The following is a 21,662-nucleotide window of genomic DNA, read 5'->3' on the forward strand; positions in this document are numbered from 1 at the left end:
GTTTGTGGGAAGCAAATTCCCTCAGCTTTTGTTTCTCTGGGAATTGTTTAATCCCACTATCATATTTGAATGATAGTCATGCTGGATACAGTATCCTTGGTTCAAGGCCCTTCTGTTTCATTGCATTAAATATATCATGCCATTCTCTTCTGGCCTGTAGGGTTTCTGTCGAGAAGTCTGATGTTAGCCTGATGGGTTTTCCTTTATAGGTGACCTTTTTCTCTCTAGCTGCCTTTAAAACTCTTTCTTTGTCCTTGATCTTTGCCATTTTAATTATTAAGTGTCTTCGTGTTGTCCTCCTTGGATCCTTTCTGTTGGGGGTTCTGTGTATTTCCGTGGCCTGTTCGATTATTTCCTCCCCCAATTTGGGGAAGTTTTCAGCAATTATTTCTTCTAAGATACTTTCCATCTCTTTTCCTCTCTCTTCTTCTTCTGGAACGCCTATAATACAGATACTGTTCCTTTTGGATCGCTCACACAGTTCTCTTAATATTGTTTCATTCCTGGAGATACTTTTATCTCTCTTTATGTCACGTTCTATGCATTCCTGTTCTCTGGTTTCAATTCCATCAATGGCCTCTTGCATTCTATCCATTCTGCTTATAAACCCTTCCAGAGTTTGTTTCATTTCTGCGATCTCCTTTCTGGCATCTGTGGTCTCCTTCCGGACTTCATCCCATTTCTCTTGCGTATTTCTCTGCATCTCTGTCAGCATGTTTATGATTCTTATTTTGAATTCTTTTTCAGGAAGAGTGGTTAGGTCTGTCTCCTTCTCTGGTGTTGTCTCTGTGATCTTTGTCTGCCTGTAGCTTTGCCTTTTCATGGTGATAGGAATAGTTTGCAGAGCTGGGATGAGTGACGGCTGGAAGAACTTCCTTTCTTGTTGGTTTGTGGCCCTCCTCTCCTGGGAGAACAGCGGCCTCTAGTGGCTTGTGCTGCGCAGCTGCGCGCAGACAGGGTTTCTGCTTCCTGCCCGGCTGCTATGGAGTTAATCTCCGCTGTTGCTGTGGGCGTGGCCTGGCTCGGGCAGCTACTCCAAAATGGTGGAGTCGCGTTGGAGCAGGAGCGGCTGGGAGGCTATTTATCTCCGTATGGGGCCTCCCTGCTCCCTGCAGCCCAGGGGTTAGGGTGCCCAGAGATCCCGGATTCCCTACCTCTGGATTAAGTGACCCGCCCTGCCCCTTTAAGACTTCCAAAAAGCACCCGCCAAAACAAAGCAATGACCACAAAAAAAAAAAAAAAATTTTTTTTTAATTAAAAAAAAAAAAAATTGGTCGCTCGCTTTTCTTATGTCCTCCGGAGCCCGGCCTCCGGTACCCGCTCACTGTTCTTGCTGCCCTGTTTCCCCAGTATCCAGGGCCCCCTGGGCACGCACTGTGTCTGCGCTCTGGCCCGGATGGCTGGTGCTGGGTGTTCGGCAGCCCTGTGCTCCGTCTCCCTCCCGCTCTGCCTGCTCTTCTCCTGCCGGGAGTTGGGGGGATGGGCGTTCGGCTCCCGCCGGTCTGGGGCTTGTATCTTACCCCCTTCGCGAGGCGCTGGGTTCTCTCAGGTGCGGATGTGGTCTGGATATTGTCCTGTGTCCTCTGGTTTTTATTCTAGGAAGAGTTGTCTTTGTTATATTTTCATAGATATATGTGGTTTTGGGAGGAGATTTCCGCTGCTCTACTCATACCGCCATCTTTCAATCCCCCTGAAGACACTCTTAAGAGAAATTAAAGGGGACACTAACAAATGGAAACTCATCCCATGCTCCTGGCTAGGAAGAATTAATATCATCAAAATGGCCCTCCTGCCCAAAGCAATATACAGATTCGATGCAATCCCTATGAAATTACCAACAGCATTCTTCAATGAACTGGAACAAATAGTTTAAAAATTCATATGGAACCACCAAAGACCCCGAGTTGCCACAGCAATCCTGAGAAGGAAGAATAAAGTGGGGGGTATCTTGCTCCCCAACTTCAAGCTCTACTACAAAGCCACAGTAATCAGGTCAATTTGGTCCTGGCATAAGAACAGAGCCACAGACCAATGTAACAGAATAGAGACTCCAAACATTAACCCAAACATATATGGTCAATTAATATATGATAAAGGAGCCATGGACATACAATGGGGAAAGGACAATCTCTTCAACAGATGGTGATGGCAAAACTGGACAGCTACATGTAAGAGAATGAAACTGGATCACTGTCCAACCCCATACACAGAAGTAAATTCAAAATGGATCAAAGACCTGAATGTAAGTCATGAAACCATAAAACTCTTAGAAAAAAACATAGGCAAAATTCTCATGGACATAACCATGAGTGACTTCTTCATGAACATATCTCCCCAGGCAAGGGAAACAAAAGCAAAAATGAACTGGTGGGACTATATCAAGCTGAAAAGCTTCTGTACAGCAAAGGACACCATCAGTAGAACAAAAAGACATCCTACAGTATGGGAGAATATATTCATAAATGACAGATCTGATAAAGGGTTGACATCCAAAATATATAAAGAGCTCACACACCTTAAGAAACAAAAAACAAATAATCCAATTAAAAATTGGGCAGAGGAGCTGAATAGATGGTTCTCTAAAGAAGAAATTCAGAATGCCAACAGACACATGAAAAGATGCTCCACATCGCTTGTTGTCAGAGAAATGCAAATTAAAACCACAATGAGATATCACCTCACACCAGTAGGGATCACTACCATCCAAAAGAAAAACAGCAACAAGTGTTGGCGAGGTTGTAGATAAAGGGGAACCCTCCTACACTGTTGGTGGGAATGTAAATTAGTTCAACCATTGTGGAAAATAGTATGGAGGTTCCTCAGAATGCTCAAAATAGACTTACCATTTGACCCAGGAATTCCACTTCTAGGAATTTACCCTAAGAATGCAGCAGCCCAGTTTGAAAAAGACAGATGCACCCCTATGTTTATCTCAACACTCTTCACAATAGCCAAGAAATGGAAGCAACCTAAGTGTCCATCAGTAGATGAATGGATAAAGAAGATGTGGTACATACACACAATGGAATATTATTCAGCCATAAGAAAACAAATCCTACCATTTGCAACAACATGGATGGAGCTAGAGGGTATTATGCTCAGTGAATTAAGCCATGCGGAGAAAGACAAGTACCAAATGATTTCACTCATATGTGGAATATAAGAGCAAAGAAAAACTGAAGGAACAAAACAGCAGCAGAATGACAGAAACCACGAGTGGACTAACTGTTACCAAAGGGAGAGGGACTGGGGAGAAAGGGTGGCAAGGGAGGTATAAGGGTGGGAAAAAGAAAGGGGTCATTACAATTAGCATGTATAATGTGGAGGGTGTACGGGGAGGGCACTACAATACAGAGAAGACAAGTAGTGATTTTACAGTGTCCTACTACTCTGATGGACAGTGACTGTGAAGGGGTATGTGGGGGGAGCTTGGTGAAGGGGGGAGCCTAGTAAAAATAATGTTTTTCATGTAATTGTAGATTAATGATACCAAAAAAAAATTTGTTTTTAATGTCATCTAGATTCATTAAGAAGTTAAACCGTCACTGTTTGCAGATGATATGATATTGTACATAAAAAGCCCTAAAGAGTCCACTCCAAAACTACTGGATCTAATATCTGAATTCAGCAAAGTTGCAGGATACACAATTAATACACAGAAATCTGTTGCATTCATATACAGTAAATATGAACTAGCAGAAAGAGAAATCAGGAAAATAATTCCATTCACAGTTGCATCAAAAAGAATAAAACGCCTAGGAATAAACCTAACCATGGAAGTGAAAGACCTATACCCTGAAAACTAAAGGACACTCCTAAGAGAAATTAAAGAGGACACTAATAAATGAAAGTTCATCCCATGCTCTTGGCTAGGAAGAATTAATATTGTCAAAATGGGCATCCTGCCTACAGAAATCCACAGATTTAATGTAATCCCGATCAAAATACCAACAGCATCCTTTAATGAACCAAAGCAAATAGTTCTAAAATTCATATGGAACCAGAAAACACCCCGAATAGCCATAGCAATCCTGAGTAGGAAGAATAAAGCTGGGTGAATTACACTCCCCAACTTCAAGCTCTACTACAAAGCCACAGTAATCAAGACAATTTGGTACTGACACAAAAACAGACCCATAGACCAATGGAACAGACTAGAGAGCCCAGATATAAACCCAAGTATATATGGTCAATTAATATATGATAAAGGAGCCATGGACATACAATGGGGAAATGAAAGCCTCTTCAACAGCTGGTGTTGGAAAAACTGGATAGCTACATGCAAGAGAATGAAACTGGATTGTTTTCTAACACCATATACAAAAGTAAACTCGAAATGAATCAAAGACCTGAATGTAAGTCATGAAACCATAAAACTCTTAGAAGACAACATAGGCAAAAATCTCCTTAATATAAACATGAGCAACTTTTTCCTGAATGCATCTCCCCATGCAAGGGAAACAAAAGCATAAATGAACAAATGGGACTGCATCAAGCTAAGAAGCTTCTGAGCAGCAAAGGACACCATCAGTAGAACAAAAAGGCATCCTACAGTATGGGAGAATATATTTGTAAATGACATAACCAACACGGATTAACACCCAGAATATATAAAGAACTCACATGCCTCAACACCCAAAAAGCAAATAACTCAATTAAAAAATGGGCGGAGGATATGAACAGACAATTCTCCAAAGAAGAAATTCAAGTGGCCAACAGACACATGAAAAGATCCTCCACTTTGCTAATTATCAGGGAAATGCAAATTAAAGCCACAATGAGATATCACCTCACACCAGTTAGGATGGCCACCATCCAATAGATAGACAACAACAAATGTTGGTGAGATTCCAGAGAAAGGGGAACCCTCCTACACTGTTGGTGGGAATGTAAATTAGTTCAACCATTGTGGAAAGTGATATGGAGGTTCCTCACAAAAACTAAAAATAGAAATATGACTTGACCCAGTTATTCCACTCCTAGGAATTTACCTGAAGGAAATAAGATCCCTATTTCAAAAAATACATATGCACCCCTATGTTTATCGCAGCACTATTCACAATAGCCAAGAAATGGAAACAACCTGAGTGTCCATCAGTAGATGAATGGATAAAGAAGATGTGGTACATATACACAATGGAATATTATTCAGCCATAAGAAGAAAACAAATCCTACCAATTGCAACAACATGGATGGAGCTAGAGGGTATTATGCTCAGTGAAATAAGCCAGGCAGAGAAAGACAAGTACCAAATGATTTCATTCGTTTGTAGAGTATAACAACAAAGCCAAACTGAAGGAACAAAACAGCAGCAGACTCACAGACTCTAAGAAGGGAGGAGCAGTTACCAAGGGGAAGCAGCTAGAGAGGGTGGGGAGGGAGGAATAAGGGGATTAATGGGCATTATGATTAGCATACATAATGTATGGGGCATGGGGTAGGCAGTATCGCAGAGAAGACAAGTAGTGACTCTATAGCATCTTCTATGCCGATGGACAGTGACTGCAGTGGGGTGTGTGGGGAGTCTTGATAATATAGGTGAATGTAATAACCACAATGTTGCTCATGTGGAACCTTTATAAGACTGTACATCAATGATACCCTAATGAAAAAAGAAAAGTAAAGAAATCCCATGGCCATTAGTCATCATTCCACAAACCCAACATCATCTAGCCCTAGGTAAGCACTGAGCTACTTTCCATCTCTATGTATTTTCCTATTCCGGACATTTCATGTAAATGGCATCATATAATATGTGGTCCTTTGTGACTGGCTTCTTTTATTTTGCATAATGTTTTCAGGGCTGTATTAATTTTCTAGAGTTGCTTTTAACAAAGTACCATAAACAGGGTAGCCTTAAACAACAGAAATTTATTCAGTCACAGTTCTTGAGGCTAGAAGCCTGAAATCATAGTGTCAATAGGGCCATATTCCCTTTGAAAGCTCAGCGGGAAGAATCTATTTCCTGTCTCTCTGAGCTTCTGGTAGTTGAAGGCAATCCTTGTTGTTCCTTGGCTTGCAACTACATCATTGCAGCCTCTACCTCTATCACACATCACTCTCCCTGTGTATCTCTGTCCCTGTCTCTTTGCTGGGCCTTCTTTTAAGGACACCAGTCATTGGATTTAGGGGCCACTCTAATCCAGTATGACCTCTAATCCAGTATGACCTTCTCATAACTTGATTACATCTGCAAAGACCTTATTTCCAAATAAGGTCACACTCGTAGATACTGGGGGTTAGGACTTCAACATGTTCTTTTAAGGACAGTAATTCAGCCCATATTAAAGATTCCTCCACATTACTGCATGCATCAGAACCACATTCCTTTTTATTGCCAATAATATCACATTGTATATGAACACATCACATTTTATTCATCTGTTCATCAGCTGATAGACATTTGGGTTTCGACTTTTTGAGGAATAATACTCCTCTGAACATTCATGTGCAAGTTTTTGTATGGACGTTTGTTTTCATTTCTTTTGGGTATATATATCCAGGACCTCAACTGATGGATCATAGGGTAACTCTAAGTTTCACTGTTTGAAGAATGACCATTTTTTCAGAGGTTGCACTGTTCTACAGTCCCACCAGCAGTATGTGAGCACTGTATTTCTCCATATCCTGGCCAGATAGTGTTATTACCTTTCCATGGTCATGCTAGTGGATGTGAAATGGTATTTCTTTGTGGTTTTCATTTGCATTGTCCTGGTGGCTAATTGTGTTGAGAACTTTTCATGTGCTTATTAGCCTTTTATATGTTTTCTTTGGAGAAATGTCTATTCAGATCTTTTGTTCATTTTCTAATAGGGTTATTTGTCTTTTTATCATTGTTTAAGAATTATTTAAATATCCTAGGATGTCTCATCAGTTATGATTTACAAAAATTTTATCCCATTCTGTCCTCATTTTCTTTTCTTTTTATTTATTTATTTCTTATTTTGGTATCATTAATATACAGTTACATGAGCAACATTGTGGTTACCAGATTCCCCCCATTATCAAGTCCCCACCACATACCCCATTACACTCACTGTCCATCAGCATAGTAAGATGCTATAGAATCACTATGAGTCTTCTCTGTGCTATACTGCCTTCCCTGTGCCCCCCCTGCATTAAGTGTGCTAATCGTAATGCCCCTTTTCCCCCTTATCCCTCCCTTCTCACCCATCCTCCCCAGTCCCTTTCCTTTTGGTAACTGTTAGTCCAGTCTTGGGTTCTGTGAGTCTGCTGCTGTTTTATTCCTTCAGTTTTTGCTTTGTTTTTATACACCACAGATGAATGAAATCATTTGGTACTTATCTTTCTCCACCTGGCTTATTTCACTCAGCATAATGCCCTCTAGCTCCATCCATGTTCTTGCAAATGGTAGGATTTGTTTCTTTCTTATGGCTGAATAATATTCCATTGTGTATATGTACCACATCTTCTTTATCCATTCATCTACTGATGGACACTTAGGTTGCTTCCATTTCTTGGCTATTGTAAATAGTGCTGCAATAAACATAGGGGTGCATCTGTCTTTTTCAAACTGGGCTGCTGCATTCTTAGGGTAAATTCCTAGAAGTGGAATTCCTGGGTTAAATGGTATTTCTATTTTTAGTTTTTTGAGGAACCTCCATTCTGCTTTCCACAATGCTTGAACTAGTTTACATTCCCACCAGCAGTGTAGGAGGGTTCTCCTTTCTCCACATCCTTGCCAACATTTGTTGTTGTTTGTCTTTTGGATGGTGGCCATCCTAGCTGGTGTGAGGTGATATCTCATTGTGGTTTTAATTTGCATTTCTCTGATGACTAGCAATGTGGAGCATCTTTTCATGTGTCTGTTGACCATCTGAATTTTTCCTTGGAGAAGTGTCTGTTCAGATCCTCTGCCCATTTCTTGATTGATTTGTTTTCTTTTTGTTTGTTGAGGTGCTTGAGCTCTTTGTATGTTTTGGATGTCAACTCCTTAGCCAATATGTCATTTATGAATATATTCTCCCATACTGTAGGATGCCTTTTTGTTCTACTAATGGTGTCCTTTGCTGTACAGAAGCTTTTTAGTCTGATATAGTCCTACTTGTTCATTTTTGCTTTTGTTTCCCTTGCCTGTGGAGGTATGTTCATGAAGAAGTTGTTCATGTTTATATTTAAGAGAGTTTTGCCTATATTTTCTCCTAAGAGTTTTATGGTTTCATGACTTACATTCAGGTCTTTGATCCATTTTGAGTTTACTTTTGTGTATGGAGTTAGACTGTAACCCAGTTTCATTCTCTTACATGTAGCTATCCAGTTTTGCCAACACCAGCTGTTGAACAGGCTGTTGTTTCCCCGTTGTATATCCATGGTTCCTTTATCGTATATTAATTGACCATATATGTTTGGGTTAATGTTTGGTGTCCCTCTTCTGTTCCACTGGTCTATGGGTCTGTTCTTGTGCCAGTACCAAATTGTCTTGATTACTGTGGCTTTGTAGTAGAGCTTGAAGTTGGAGAGTGAGATCCCCTCCACTTTATTCTTCCTTCTCAGGATTGCTTTGGCTACTTGGGGTCTTTGGTGGTTCCATATGAATTTTTGAACTATTTGTTCCAGTTCATTGAAGAATGCTGTTGGTAATTTGATACGGATTGCATCGAATCTGTATATTGCTTTGGAAAGGATGGCCATTTTGATGATATTAATTCTTCCTAGCCAGGAGCATGGGATGAGTTTCCATTTGTTAGTGTCCTCTTTAATTTCTCTTAAGAGTGTCTTAATAGTTTTCAGCGTATAGGTCTTTCACTTCCTTGGTTAGGTTTATTCCTAGGTATTTTATTCTTTTTGATGCTATTGTGAATGGAATTGTTTTCCTGATTTGTCTTTCTATTAGTTCATTGTTAGTGTATAGGAAAGCCACAGATTTCTGTGTATTAATTTTGTATCCTGCAACTTTGCTGAATTCCGATATGAGTTCTAGTAGTTTTGGAGTGGAGTATTTAGGGTTTTTTATGTACAATATCATGTCATCTGCAACTAGTGACAGTTTGACTTCTTCTTTACCAATCTGGATTCCTTGTATTTCTTTGTTTTGTCTAATTGCCGTGGCTAGGACCTCCAGTACTATGTTAAATAACAGTGGGGAGAGTGGGCATCCCTGTCTTGTTCCCTACCTCAGAGGAAAAGCTTTCAGCTTCTCGCTGTTCAGTATGATGTTGGCTATGAGTTTATCATATATGGCCTTTATTATGTTGAGGTACTTGCCCTCTGTGCCCATTTTGTTGAGAGTTTTTATCATGCATGGATGTTGAATTTTGTCGAATGCTTTTTCAGCATCTATGGAGATGATCATATGTTTTTTGTCCTTCATTTTGTTGATGTGGTGGATGATGTTGATGGATGTTTGGTCTATGTTTATTTTTATAGTAATACTATGATGTTTGCCTTTTTCAGTATGTTGGCATTTCTATTAGGTCTATCTGTTCTAGTGTGTTGTTCAGTGTCTCTGTGTCCTTACTTATTTTCTGTCTATTGGATCTGTTCTTTGTAGTGAGTGGTTTGTTGAAGTCTCCTGGAACGAATGCATTGCATTCTATTTCCTCCTGTTATTCTGTTAATATTTGTTTCATATATGTTGTCGCTCCTGTACTGGGTATGTTTATAATGGTTATATCCTCTTGTGCTGACACCTTTATCATTATGTAATGTCCTTCTTTCTCTCTTGTTACTTTCTTTGTTTTGAAGTCTATTTTGTCTGATACAAGTGCTGGTACACCTGCTTTTTTCTCCCTATTATTTGCATGAAATATATTTTTCCATCCCTTGACTTTTAGTCTGTGTATGTCTTTGGGTTTGAGGTGAGTCTCTTGTAGGAATCATATAGATGGGTTTTGCTTTTTTATCCATTCTGTTATTATGTGTCTTTTGATTGGTGCATTCAGTACGTTTACATTTAGGGTGATTATTGAGAGATATTTACTTATTGCCATTGCAGGCTTTAGATTCATGGTTACCAAACGTTCAAAGTTAGCTTCTTTACTACCTAACTGTCTAACTTAACTCACTTATTAAGCTATCATAAGCACCATCTTGATGATTCTTTGTCTCCCTTATTCCTTCTCTTCCATTCTTTATATTTGCAGTGTTTTATTCTGTGTTCTTTTGTGTTTCCTTTGACTGCTTTTGTGAGTAGTTGATTTTACTTTTTGCCTTTAGTTACTATTTGGTTTATCTGCTTTCTTTGCTGTGATTGTATTTTCTCTGGTGACATCTATTTAGCCTTAGGAGTGCTCCCATCTAGAGCATTCCCTCTAAAACACCCTGTAGAGTTGGTTTGTGGGAGGCAAATTCCCTCAACCTCTGCTTGTCTGGGAATTGTTTAATCCCTCCTTCATATTTAAATGATAATCATGCTGTATACATTATTATTGGTTCAAGCCCTTCTGTTTCATTGTATTAAATATATCATGCCATTCTCTTCTGGCCTGTAAGGATTCTGTTGAGAAATCTGATGATAGCCTGATGGGTTTTCCTTTATAGGTGTCCTTTTTTCTCTGTCTGGCTGCCTTTAATACTCTGTCCTTTTCCTTGATCTTTGCCATTTAAATTATCATATGTCTTTGTGTTGTTCTCCTTGGGTCCCTTGTGTTGGGAGTTCTGTGGGCCTCCATGGTCTGAGAGACTATTTCCTCCCCAGTTTGGGGAAGTTTTCAGCGATTACTTCTTCAAAGAGACTTTCCATTTTTCTCTCTTTTTCTGGTACCCCTATAATGCGAATATTTTTCCATTTGTACTGGTCACACAGTTCTCTTAATATTCTTTCATTCCTGGAGATCCTTTTGTTTCTCTCTGCATCAGCTTCTCTGTGTTCCTGTTCTCTGATTTCTATTCCTCTATTAATGGCCTCTTGCACCTCATCCAGCCTGCTCTTAAGTCTTTCCAGAGACTGTTTTATTTCTGTATTCTCCCTCCTGACTTTATCCTTTAACTCTTGCATATTTCTCTGCAGATCCATCAGCATGGTTTTGACCTTTATTTTGAATTCTTTTTGGGGGATATTGGTTAAATCTCTCTCTCCATGCCCTCTCTTGCAGGTTGTCTGGGTAATTTTGGACTAGACCAAATTCTTCTGCCTTTTCATGGTGATAGAGGTAGCTGTAGGCAGGTAGCGTGTGTGTCAGCTGGGAAAACAAAGTCCTTTCGTGCTTACTGCTTACCTTGCCCTTCTCCGCTGCCTGTGTCCGTTACCCACACTCCCGGAGCATCCTCCGGATTAGTCCCCTAAGCTGCTGTGGGCGTGGTCTCCGTTAGGTAAGGGCAGAGCCCTGCGGAGAGTGGCATGTGCACCTGCTGTGCTCTCTGGCGAGAGCTGCGCCTCCACCGGGCAGCTGCATGCCAGTGGTGGTGTTTGGGTCTGGCCCTCACGGCTGTGCACCAGGAGATTTTGGGCTGCTGCTGGGGGCGCATTTGCTCCTGGGCTGCTGGGCCGCCCCTGCCGTGGGCTTGCGCGGCCGCTCCTGGGCTGCTCGTTCGGCCACCGCCACCGCTGCCTGCTCTTGCAGGCTGCTCGTTTGGCTGCTGCAACCACTGACTTATGTGCTACTGGGCTGGTGTGTCGCGGTTTGTGCCAGGCGGGGGAATGACTACCTGGCTGCTTATCACCGTGAGGGGCTTCAGAGCTGTGCTGCCTCCTAGGGGGTTAGGTCGCCTGGAGTTCCCCAGGATTCCTAGCTGCTAGGCTGAGTGTGCTGGGATGATTCCATCCAGCTGTGAGGTCCCTGTCCCTTTAATACTTTCAAAAAGCACTCGCTTTTCTTTTGTCCCAAGGGAGCTGGTTGGGGAGACCCGCTTGCTGATTTTACCCTTCCATTTCTCTAATATGCAGCACACTGTACACCGTGTGTCCGCACTCCTGGTGCAGATGACTAGAGCTGGTTGTTTAGTAGTCCTGGGCTCCATCTCCCTCCCTGCTCCAACTCCTTTCTTCCTGCCAGGGGGCTGGGGTAGGGGGGCCCTCGGGTCCTGCCAGGCTGTGGCTTGTATCTTACCTCCTTCGTGTGATGCTGAGTTCTCGCAGATGTAGATGTTGCTTGGCTGTTGTACTGTATCCACTGATCTCTCTTTTAGGAATACTTGCATTTGTTGTATTTTCAAAAATATATATGTTTTTGTGAGGAGATTTCCACTGAACTACTCATGCCGCCATCTTGGCTCCTCTCTGTTACGTGCATTTTTAATCTAAAATATGTGATGTTTCCAAAGTATTCCAGTTTACACTCTCAAATAACAATATGTGACAGCGCCTACTTACTCTTACTCTGCTTAACAGTGTTATCAAGGATTTTTTTCTTTCAACCTTTGCCAATCTGATAGGCATATAATAGGTTTTTTTGATTTAACTTGTAATTCTTTTTGTGTGTCTGTGATCGAGTGCCTTTTCAGATATTTAAGAGCCCTGTTTTCTGTTTGCCCTGACTGCCAGTGTGCTGAGTCCATTTCTCAATTTGATTGTTACTTTTTGTTTCGGGGGTCCTTCTATATATATTAAGAAAATTATCTTGACTTGTCATTTGCAGTACCAGTGTTTTTTCCTAGTTGTGTTTGTTTTTATTTTACGATAATACTACATGGAAATTGTTATGTGGGTTTTTTTTTTTGAGAGGGCATCTCATATTTACTGATCAAATAGTTGTTAAGAACAATAAAATTCTGTATAGGGGACTCAATGCACAGTCATTAATCAACCCCAAGCCTAATTCTCAACAGTCTCCAATCTTCTGAAGCATAACAAACAAGGTCTTACATGGAGAACAAGTTCTTACATAGTGAATAAGTTCTTACATGGTGAACAGTGCAAGGGCAGTCATATCACAGAAACTTTCAGTTTTGATCATGCACCATGAACTATGAACAATCAAGTCAGATATGATTATTCATTTGATTTTTATACTTGATTTATATGTGAATCCCACATTTCTCCCTTATTATTATTATTATTTAAATAAAATGCTGAAGTGGTAGGTAGATGCAAGGTAAAGGTAGAACGCATAATTTAGTGCTGTAAGAGGGCAAGTGTAGATGATCAGGTGTGTGCCTATAGACTAAGTATTAATCCAAAATAGACAAGGGCAACAAAACATCCACGGATGCAGATTTCTCTCAAAACAGGGAGGGTGAGGTGGTAAGCCTCACCTCTCTTGATTCCCAATTTCTCACTTGATGGCCCCCCTGCGACTGTGCCTGTCTTAGGTTGTTCCTTCCTGGAGGAATTTTACCCGTCTTTGGCTAACCAGCCATCTTCTGGAGCCATACAGGGAAATGTAAAGTTGGCAAGTGAGAGAGAAGCAATATTCTTTGAAAAGGCTAGCTTTTTACTTCTTTGCAGATTTATGCCCTGTGGCTTCTATGCCCAGCATTTGTCTTGAGGTATCTTTACCAATTGGAAGAATTATGATACTCGGTAATTTTTGATATGAGGCACAAATTCTACTAAAGGGCTGTAATTAGGAAGGAAGAAGAAAAGCTATAGAAGTAGCAGACGGAGGAAAACATGGGAAGATTATTTCTTTGACATAACTTCTTGAAGAGTAACACAAGCGTGTATAGGTTTTAACAAACTACTAATTAAATTGTGTACACACATTAACAGAATAGGAATACAGATACATAACAAAAGCAGACCTACAATTACTGGCCATATCCAGTGAAACCAAGAAAACCAGTTAGGTACCCTAGGCATTTGTGAAAACTTATCAATAATCTGATGGATATTGTCTAACTTAATTTGAATAGTTTGAGAAAAACCAGACAAATTAAAACAGCACATTCCTGGGAACTGTTCACATCCCATATGTTCTTTTAACAATAGATAGTCTATAGTAGCACGATTTTGAAGCACTGCAACTCGCACTTCTCCTAATTCTTGGTTGAGTTCTGACAATACAGAACCAGTCAAATTTGTTGTTTTACTGTATGCACAGGCCAGTTTTTTGTTGAAGTTTTTTGATGATCATCTTCTGGAATGACTCTTCCAGAGGATGTTGATGTTGGAAGTTCTTCTTCATATCGTATCTTAATTTATTTTCTATGTAGCCAAATTAGGCTTTGATCCTCATATAAACACAAACAAACCCTTTGCCCACACTTTGATATGAACTTTATACCATTGTGAAGAATCTATTGGAGATCACCACACAGGAACTCCATTTTTTTTTTCAGAGAAAGAAATATTATCAGAAAAATGTACTTCCATAGCTGATCACCCGAAACCCTTTAAAAGATCAAAATTAAGGATATGTAAAGCATGCATGAATCATTGATTTGCAGTTAATTTTATCCTATCAGGCAGTAATCCCCCCCTTTTTTGTTATCATTAATCTACAATTACATGAAGAACCATATGTTTACTAGGCTCTCCCCTATACCAAGTCCCCCCCACAAACCCCATTACAGTCACTGTCCATCAGCATACCAAGATGTAGAATCACTACTTGTCTTCTCTGTGTTGCACAGCCCTCTCCTATCCCCCAACCCCACATTATACTGCCCTTATCCCTCCCTTCCATTCTCCCCAGTCTCTTTCCCTTTGGTATCTGTTAGTCCATTCTTGTGTTCTGTGATTCTGCTGCTGTTTTGTTCCTTCAGTTTTCCTCCGCTTGGCTTATTTCACTGAGCATAATACCCTCTAGCTCCATCCATGTTGTTGCAAATGGTAGGATTTGTTTCCTTCTTATGGCTGAATAATATTCCATTGTGTATACCTACCACATCTTCTTTATCCATTCATCTACTGATGGGCACTTAGGTTGCTTCCATTTCTTGGCTATTGTAAATAGTGCTGCGATAAACATAGGGGTGCATCTGTCTTTCAAACTGCAGTGCTGCATTCTTAGGGTAAATTCCTAGAAGTGGAATTCCTGGGTCAAATGGTACATCTATTTTGATTATTTTGAGGAACCTCCATACTGCTTTCCACAATGGTTGAACTAATTTACATTCCCACCAGCAGTGTAGGAGGGTTCCCCTTTCTCCACAACCTCGCCAACATTTGTTGTTGTTTATCTTTTGGATGGTAGCCATCCTTACTGGTGTGAGGTGATATCTCATTGTGGTTTTAATTTGCATTTCTCTGATAACTAGTGATGTGGAGCATCTTTTCATGTGTCTGTTGGCCATCTGAATTTCTTTTTTGGAGAACTGTCTGTTCAGTACCTCTGCCCATTTTTTAAGTGGATTATTTGCTTTTTCTTTGTCGAGGTGCGTGAGCTCTTTATATATTTTGGATGTCAAGCTTTTATCGGATTTGTCATTTACAAATAAATTCTCCCATACTGTAGGGTACTTTTTTGTTCTATTTATGGTGTCCTTTGCTGCACAGAAGCTTTTCAGCTTGATATAGTCCCACTTGTTCATTTTTGCTTTTGGTTTCCTTGCCCGGGAAGATATGTTCATGAAAAAGTCACTCATGTTTATGTCCATGAGATTTTTGCTTTTTTATGTTTTTTTTCTAAGAGTTTTATGGTTTCATGACTTACATTCAGGTCTTTGATCCAATTTGAATTTACTTTTGTGTATGGGGTTAGATAGTGATCCAGTTTCATTCTCTTACATGTAGCTATCCAGTTTTGCCAGCATCATCTGTTGAAGAGACCGTCATTTCCCCATTGTATTTCCATGGCCCCTTTATTGAATATTAGTTGACCATATATGTTTGGGTTAATGCTTTGAGTCTCTATTCTGTTCCATTGGTCTGTGGCTCTGTTCTTGTGCCAGTACCAAATTGTCTTAATTACTGTGACTTTGTAGTAGAGCTTGAAGTTGCAGAGTGAGATCCATCCCCCCCCCCCCCAATTTATTCTTCCTTCTCAGGATTGCTTTAGCTATGCGGGGTCTTTGGTGTTTCCATATGAATTTTTAAACTATTTGTTCCAGTTCATTGAAGAATGCTGTTGGTAGTTTAATAGGGATTGCATCGAATCTGTATATTGCTTTGGGCAGGATGGCCATTTTGACAATACTAATTCTTCCTAGCCACGAGCATGGGATGAGTTTCCATTTGTTAGTGACCTCTTTAATTTCTCTTAAGAGTGTCTTATAGTTTTCAGGGTATAGGTCTTTCACTTCCTTGGTTAGGTTTATTCCTAGGTATTTTATTATTTTTGATGCTATTGTGAATGGAATTGTTTTCCTGATTTCTGTTTCTATAAGTTTATTGTTAGTGTATAGGAAAGCCACAGATTTCTGTGTATTAATTTTGTATCCTGCAACTTTGCTGAATTCCGATATGAGTTCTAGTAGTTTTGGAGTGGAGTCTTTAGGGTTTTTTATGTACAATATCATGTCAACTGCAAATAGTGACAGTTTGACTTCTTCTTTACCAATCTGGATTCCTTATATTTCTTTGTTTGTCTGATTGCCATGGCTAGGACCTCCAGTACTGTGCTGAATAACAGTGGGGAGAGTGGGCATCCCTGTCTTGTTCCCGAACTCAGAGGAAAAGCTTTCAGCTTCTTGCTGTTCAGTATGATGCTGGCTGTGGGTTTATCATATATGGCCTTTATTATGTTGAGGTACTTGCCCTCTATACCCATTTTGTTGATAGTTTTTATCATGAATGGATGTATTTTTTCGAATGCTTTTTCCACATCAATGGAGATGATCGTGTCGTTTTTGTCTTTCTTTTTGTTGATGTGGTGGATGATGTTGATCGATTTTCGAATGTTGTACCTTCCTTGGATCCCTGGGATAAATCCCACTTGGTCGTGGTGTGTGATCCTTTTGATGTATTTTTGAATTCGGTTTGCTAATATTTTGTTGAGTATTTTTCCATCTACATTCATCAGGGATATTGGTCTGTAGTTTTCTTTTTTGGTGGGGTCTTTGCCTGGTTTTGGTATTAGGGTGATGTTGGCTTCATAGAATGAGTTTGGGAGTATCCCCTCCTCCTCTATTTTTTGGAAAACTTTAAGGAGAATGGGTATTATGTCTTCTCTGTATGTCTGATAAAATTCCGACGTAAATCCATCTGGCCCGGGAGTTTAGTTCTTTGGTAATTTTTTGAATTCCGCTTCAGTTTTGGTGCTGGTAATTGGTGTTTAGATTTTCTGTTTCTTTCTGGGTCAGTCTTGGAAGGTTGTGTTTTTCTAGGAAGTGGCCCATTTCTCCTAGGTTTTCCAGCTTGTTAGCATGTAGGTTTTCATAGTACTCTCTAATAATTCTTTGTATTTCTCTGGGGTCCGTCGTGATTTTTCCTTTCGCATTTCTGATTGTGTTGATGTGTGTTGACTCTCTTTTCCTCTTAATAAGTCTGGCTAGAGGCTTATCTATTTTGTTTATTTTCTCAAAGAACCAGCTCTTGGTTTCATTGATTTTTGCTATTGTTTTATTCTTCTGAATTTTATTTATTTCTTCTCTGATCTTTATTATGTCCCTCCTTCTGCTGACCTTAGGCCTCATTTGTTCTTCTTTTTCCAATTTCGATAATTGTGACATTAGACCATTCATTTGGTATTGTTCTTCCTTCTTTAAATATGCCTGGATTGCTATATACTTTCCTTTTAAGAGTGCTTTTGCTGTAACCCACAGTAGTTGGGGCTTTGTGTTGTTGTTGTTTGTTTCCATATATTGCTGGATCTCCATTTTAATTTGGTCATTGATCCATTAATTTTTAGGAGCATGTTGTTAAGCCTCCATGTGTTTGTGAGCCTTTTTGCTTTCTTTGTACAATTTATTTCTAGTTTTATGCCTTTGTGGTCTGAAAAGTTGGTTGGTAGAATTTCAATCTTTTGAATTTTACTGAGGCTCTTTTTGTGGCCTAGTATGTGGTCTATTCTGGAGAATGTTCCATGTGCACTTGAGAAGAATGTATATCCTGTTGCTTTTGGATGTAGAGTTCTTTAGATGTCTATTAGGTCCTTCTGTTCTAGTGTGTTGTTCAGTGCCTCCGTGTCCTTAGTTATTTTCTGTTCAGTAGATCTATCCTTTGGGGTGAGTGTCATGTTGACGTCTCCTAAAATGAATGCATTGCATTCTATTTCCTCCTTTAGTTCTGTTAGTATTTGTTTCCCATATGCTGGTGCTCCTGTGTTAGGTGCATATATATTTATAATGTTTATATCCTCTTGTTGGACTGAGCCCTTTATCATTATGTAATGTCCTTCTTTATCTCGTTACTTTCTTTGTTTTGAAGTCTGTTTTGTCTGATACTTGTACTGCAACACCTGCTTTCTTCTCCCTCTTGTTTGCAGGAAATAACTTTTTCCATCCCTTGACTTTTAGTCTGTGCATGTCTTTGGGTTTGAGGTGAGTTTGTTGTAAGCAGCATATAGATGGGTCTTGCTTTTTTATCCATTCTATTACTCTGTGTCTTTTGATTGGTGCATTCATTCCATTTACATTTAGGGTGACTATTGAAAGATATGTACTTATTGCCATTGCAGGCTTTAGATTCGTGGTTACCAAAGGTTCAAGGTTAGCTTCTTTAGTATCTTACTAACTAACTTAGCTTACTTATTGAGCTGTTATATACACTGTCTGGAGATTCTTTTCTTCTCTCCCTTCTTATTCCTCCTCCATTCTTTATATGTTGGTTGTTTTATTCTGTGCTCTTTTGTGTTTCCTTTAACTCCTTTTTTGGGTAGTTGATTTTATTTTTTGTCTTCAGTTAATATTTTGTTGCGCTGCTTTCTTTGCTGTGATTTTATTTTCTCTGGTGACATCTGTTTAGTCTTAGGAATGCTCCCGTCTATGACATTCCCTCTAAAATACCCTGTAGAGGTGGTTTTTTGGAGGCAAATTCCCTCAGCTTTTTCTTGTCTGGGAATTGTTTAATCCCTCCTTCATATTCAAATGATAATCATGCTGTATACAGTATTCTTCGTTCAAGGCCCTTCTGTTTCATTGCATTTAATATATCATGCCATTCTCTTCTGGCCTGTAAGGTTTCTGTTGAGAAGTCTGATGATAGCCTGATGGGTTTTCCTTTGTAGGTGACCTTTTTCCCTCTCTCTAGCTGCCTTTAAAACTCTGTCCTTGTTCTTGATCTTTGCCATTTCAATTATTATGTGTCTTGGTGTTGTCCTCCTTGGGTCCCTTCTGTTGGGAGTTCTGCATACTTCCATGGGTTGATCGGTTATTTCCTCCCCCAGTTTGGGGAAGTTTTCAGCAATTATTTCTTCAAAGACACTTGCTATCCCTTTTTCTCTCTTCTTCTTCTTCTGGTACCCATATAGTGCTGATGTTGTTCCTTTTAGATTGGTCACACAGTTCTCTTAATATTGCTTCATTCCTGGAGATCCTTTTCTCTCTCTCTGCGTCAGCTTCTATGCGTTCCTGTTCTCTGGTTTGTATTCCGTCAATGGCCTCTTGCATCTTATCCATTCTGCTTATAAACCCTTCCAGAGATTGTTTCACTTTTGTAATCTCCCTCCGGACGTCATCCCTTAGCTCTTGTATATTTCTCTGCAGCTCCATCAGCATATTTATGATTTTTATTTTCAATTCTTTTTCAGGAAGACTGGTTAGGTCTATCTCCTTCTCAGGGGTTGACTCTGTGATCTTGGTCAGCCTCAATTTCTGCCTTTTCATGGCGATAGAGATAGTTGTGCGGAGCTGGCGCAAGTGATGGCTGGGAGAACGTCCCTTCTTGTTGGTTTGTGGCCTTCCTCTCCTGGGAGAAGAGCGACCTCTAGCAGCTTGTACTGGGTAGCTGCGCGCGGCCAGGGCTTCTGATTCTTGCCTGACCGCTGTGAAGTTTAGCTCTGTGGTTATTGTGGGCCTAGACTGCCACAGGCTGCTACTCCGATATGGCGGAGCCACGTCAGAGGGGAAACGGCCGGGAGGTTGTTATCTCTGTGAGGGGCCCCCATGCTCCCCTGCTGCCCATGGAGTTAGAGTGCCCAGAGTTCCCCGGGATTCCCAGCTCCTGGGCTAAGTCTCCCAGGGCGCTTCCATCCAGCTGTGAGGTCCCTGTCCCTTTAATACTTTCAAAAAGCACTCGCTTTTCTTTGTCCCCAGGGCACCGGCAGCGGGGACCTGCTCACAGGTCTTACTGTCCTGTTTCCCTAGTTTCCAGCACCCCACGTATGCACTGTGTCTGCGCTCTGGTGCGGATGGCTAGGGCTGGGTGTTTAGCAGTCCTGGGCTCCCTCTCTCTCCCCGCTCCGACTTCTCTTCTCCTGATGGGAGCTGGGGTGAGGGGCTCTCAGGTCCCGCTGGGCTGGGGCTTGTATCTTACCCCCTTCACGAGGTGCTGGGTTCTCACAGGTGTGGATGTAGTCTGGCTGTTGTCCTGTGTCTTCTGGTCTCTCTTTTAGGAATAGTTGTCTTTGCTGTATTTTCAAAAATATATGTGGTTTTGGGAGGAGATTTCCACTGCTCTACTCATGCTGCCATCTTGGCTCCTACTGTGGTTTTGTTTTTATCAGTCTTTTCTCTCATGGCTTCTGGATTTTGTGCCATTTAGGAAAGCCTTTCACCACTATAACACTTTAAATTTTCTTGCAGTTTATAATTCATAATAATAAATTCTGTCCCACAGCATATATTTTTGAGCCAAAAAGCATAAGGAATTAATTTTGGCACAATGTATGAAAAGGGTCTCTGATGTAACCTTTTTTTTTTTCACATTTCAGCAATATTTATTGAATAATCCATTGCTGGTTATTGTGAGATGTCATCAGTGTACCATATGTCCCAGGACATTATTGAGGGAGAAAAAAGGGCCTAGGACTAAGTCTTGAAAGACTTCCAAAATATCCACTTATGTTTGAAAAGGATGTGCTATCAAAAGAAACTGGGAGGAAGCACCTGCTACAGAAGGAAGTAGACTTGGGAAGAGACTATCTCAGGTGCAAGGGAGAGGGCTGGCAGAGTCAAAGCATGCAGAGAGGCTCAGTGAAATGAGTACTGTGAGCTGCTCATCAGATCCAGACACATGGACATGATGGGTACCTTGGAAATTGCTGCTTGGTGGAGCAGTGAGGCAAATGCTAGATGTGAGTGGGTTCAGAAAGGAGTGAGCAGTGGGAGATGATAAATGGTGGCAATCACTTCAGTGAGCTTATATGTGAAAGGTCGGAGAGTAGACACCTGGAGAGGAAGGTTTTTAAAGTTGTGATAGATTTTTGCATGCTCACACACTAATAGGAAGGACAGTGAACAGTGAGAGATGGAGGCAACAAGTGAAGAGAGTCAGTAGTGAAAGGGCCCTAAGAAGGTGTCACGAGATTTCAGTTGGAGGCAGAGGGACCTGCCTGAAGTGGAGAGACCACTTCTATGTTGGAGTAAGAGAAGAGGTAGCAAGGATGGAGATAGAAGTGTCTCTGTTCACCTCTTGCCTTTAAAGTAGCGATAAACTAGGAACTGATGATAGCAGCAGAAGAGTGGCTACCTGTTAGGTCCAGGAGAGGTCAGGGGTTGTGTCACTGAGGAGGTGGCTGAGGTAAATGTGGGGTGATCACATTGCAGATCCAAACGATCATCCTCATCTGGTCCCAAATTAGAACCTGTGGCTTCTCTGCTGAACCTGGGGCCGGCACCAAAGGGCAAGGTTTTCACAGCCTGTTGCTTTTCCTCCCCTTCCACCTCCCACTCGGGCTTTATTTGCTACCCACACTAAACCCAGCTCCAGCCATGGCCCTGTTTCTGTTGCACAATGGTGCAGACAGCCGCCACAGCCATCCTAGACCCCATTCATTCTGAT

General features: G+C 40.8%; 1 protein-coding gene across 12 annotated transcripts in view; it reads left to right on the forward strand.

The window, feature by feature from the left end:
* Positions 1-21,662, forward strand: part of STARD9 (StAR related lipid transfer domain containing 9) — a 156,337-nt gene that overhangs the window by 130,647 nt on the left and 4,028 nt on the right. The window lies entirely within an intron of this gene.

Source organism: Manis pentadactyla, chromosome 11, assembly GCF_030020395.1.
Source record: "Manis pentadactyla isolate mManPen7 chromosome 11, mManPen7.hap1, whole genome shotgun sequence".
Lineage (NCBI taxonomy): Eukaryota > Metazoa > Chordata > Mammalia > Pholidota > Manidae > Manis > Manis pentadactyla.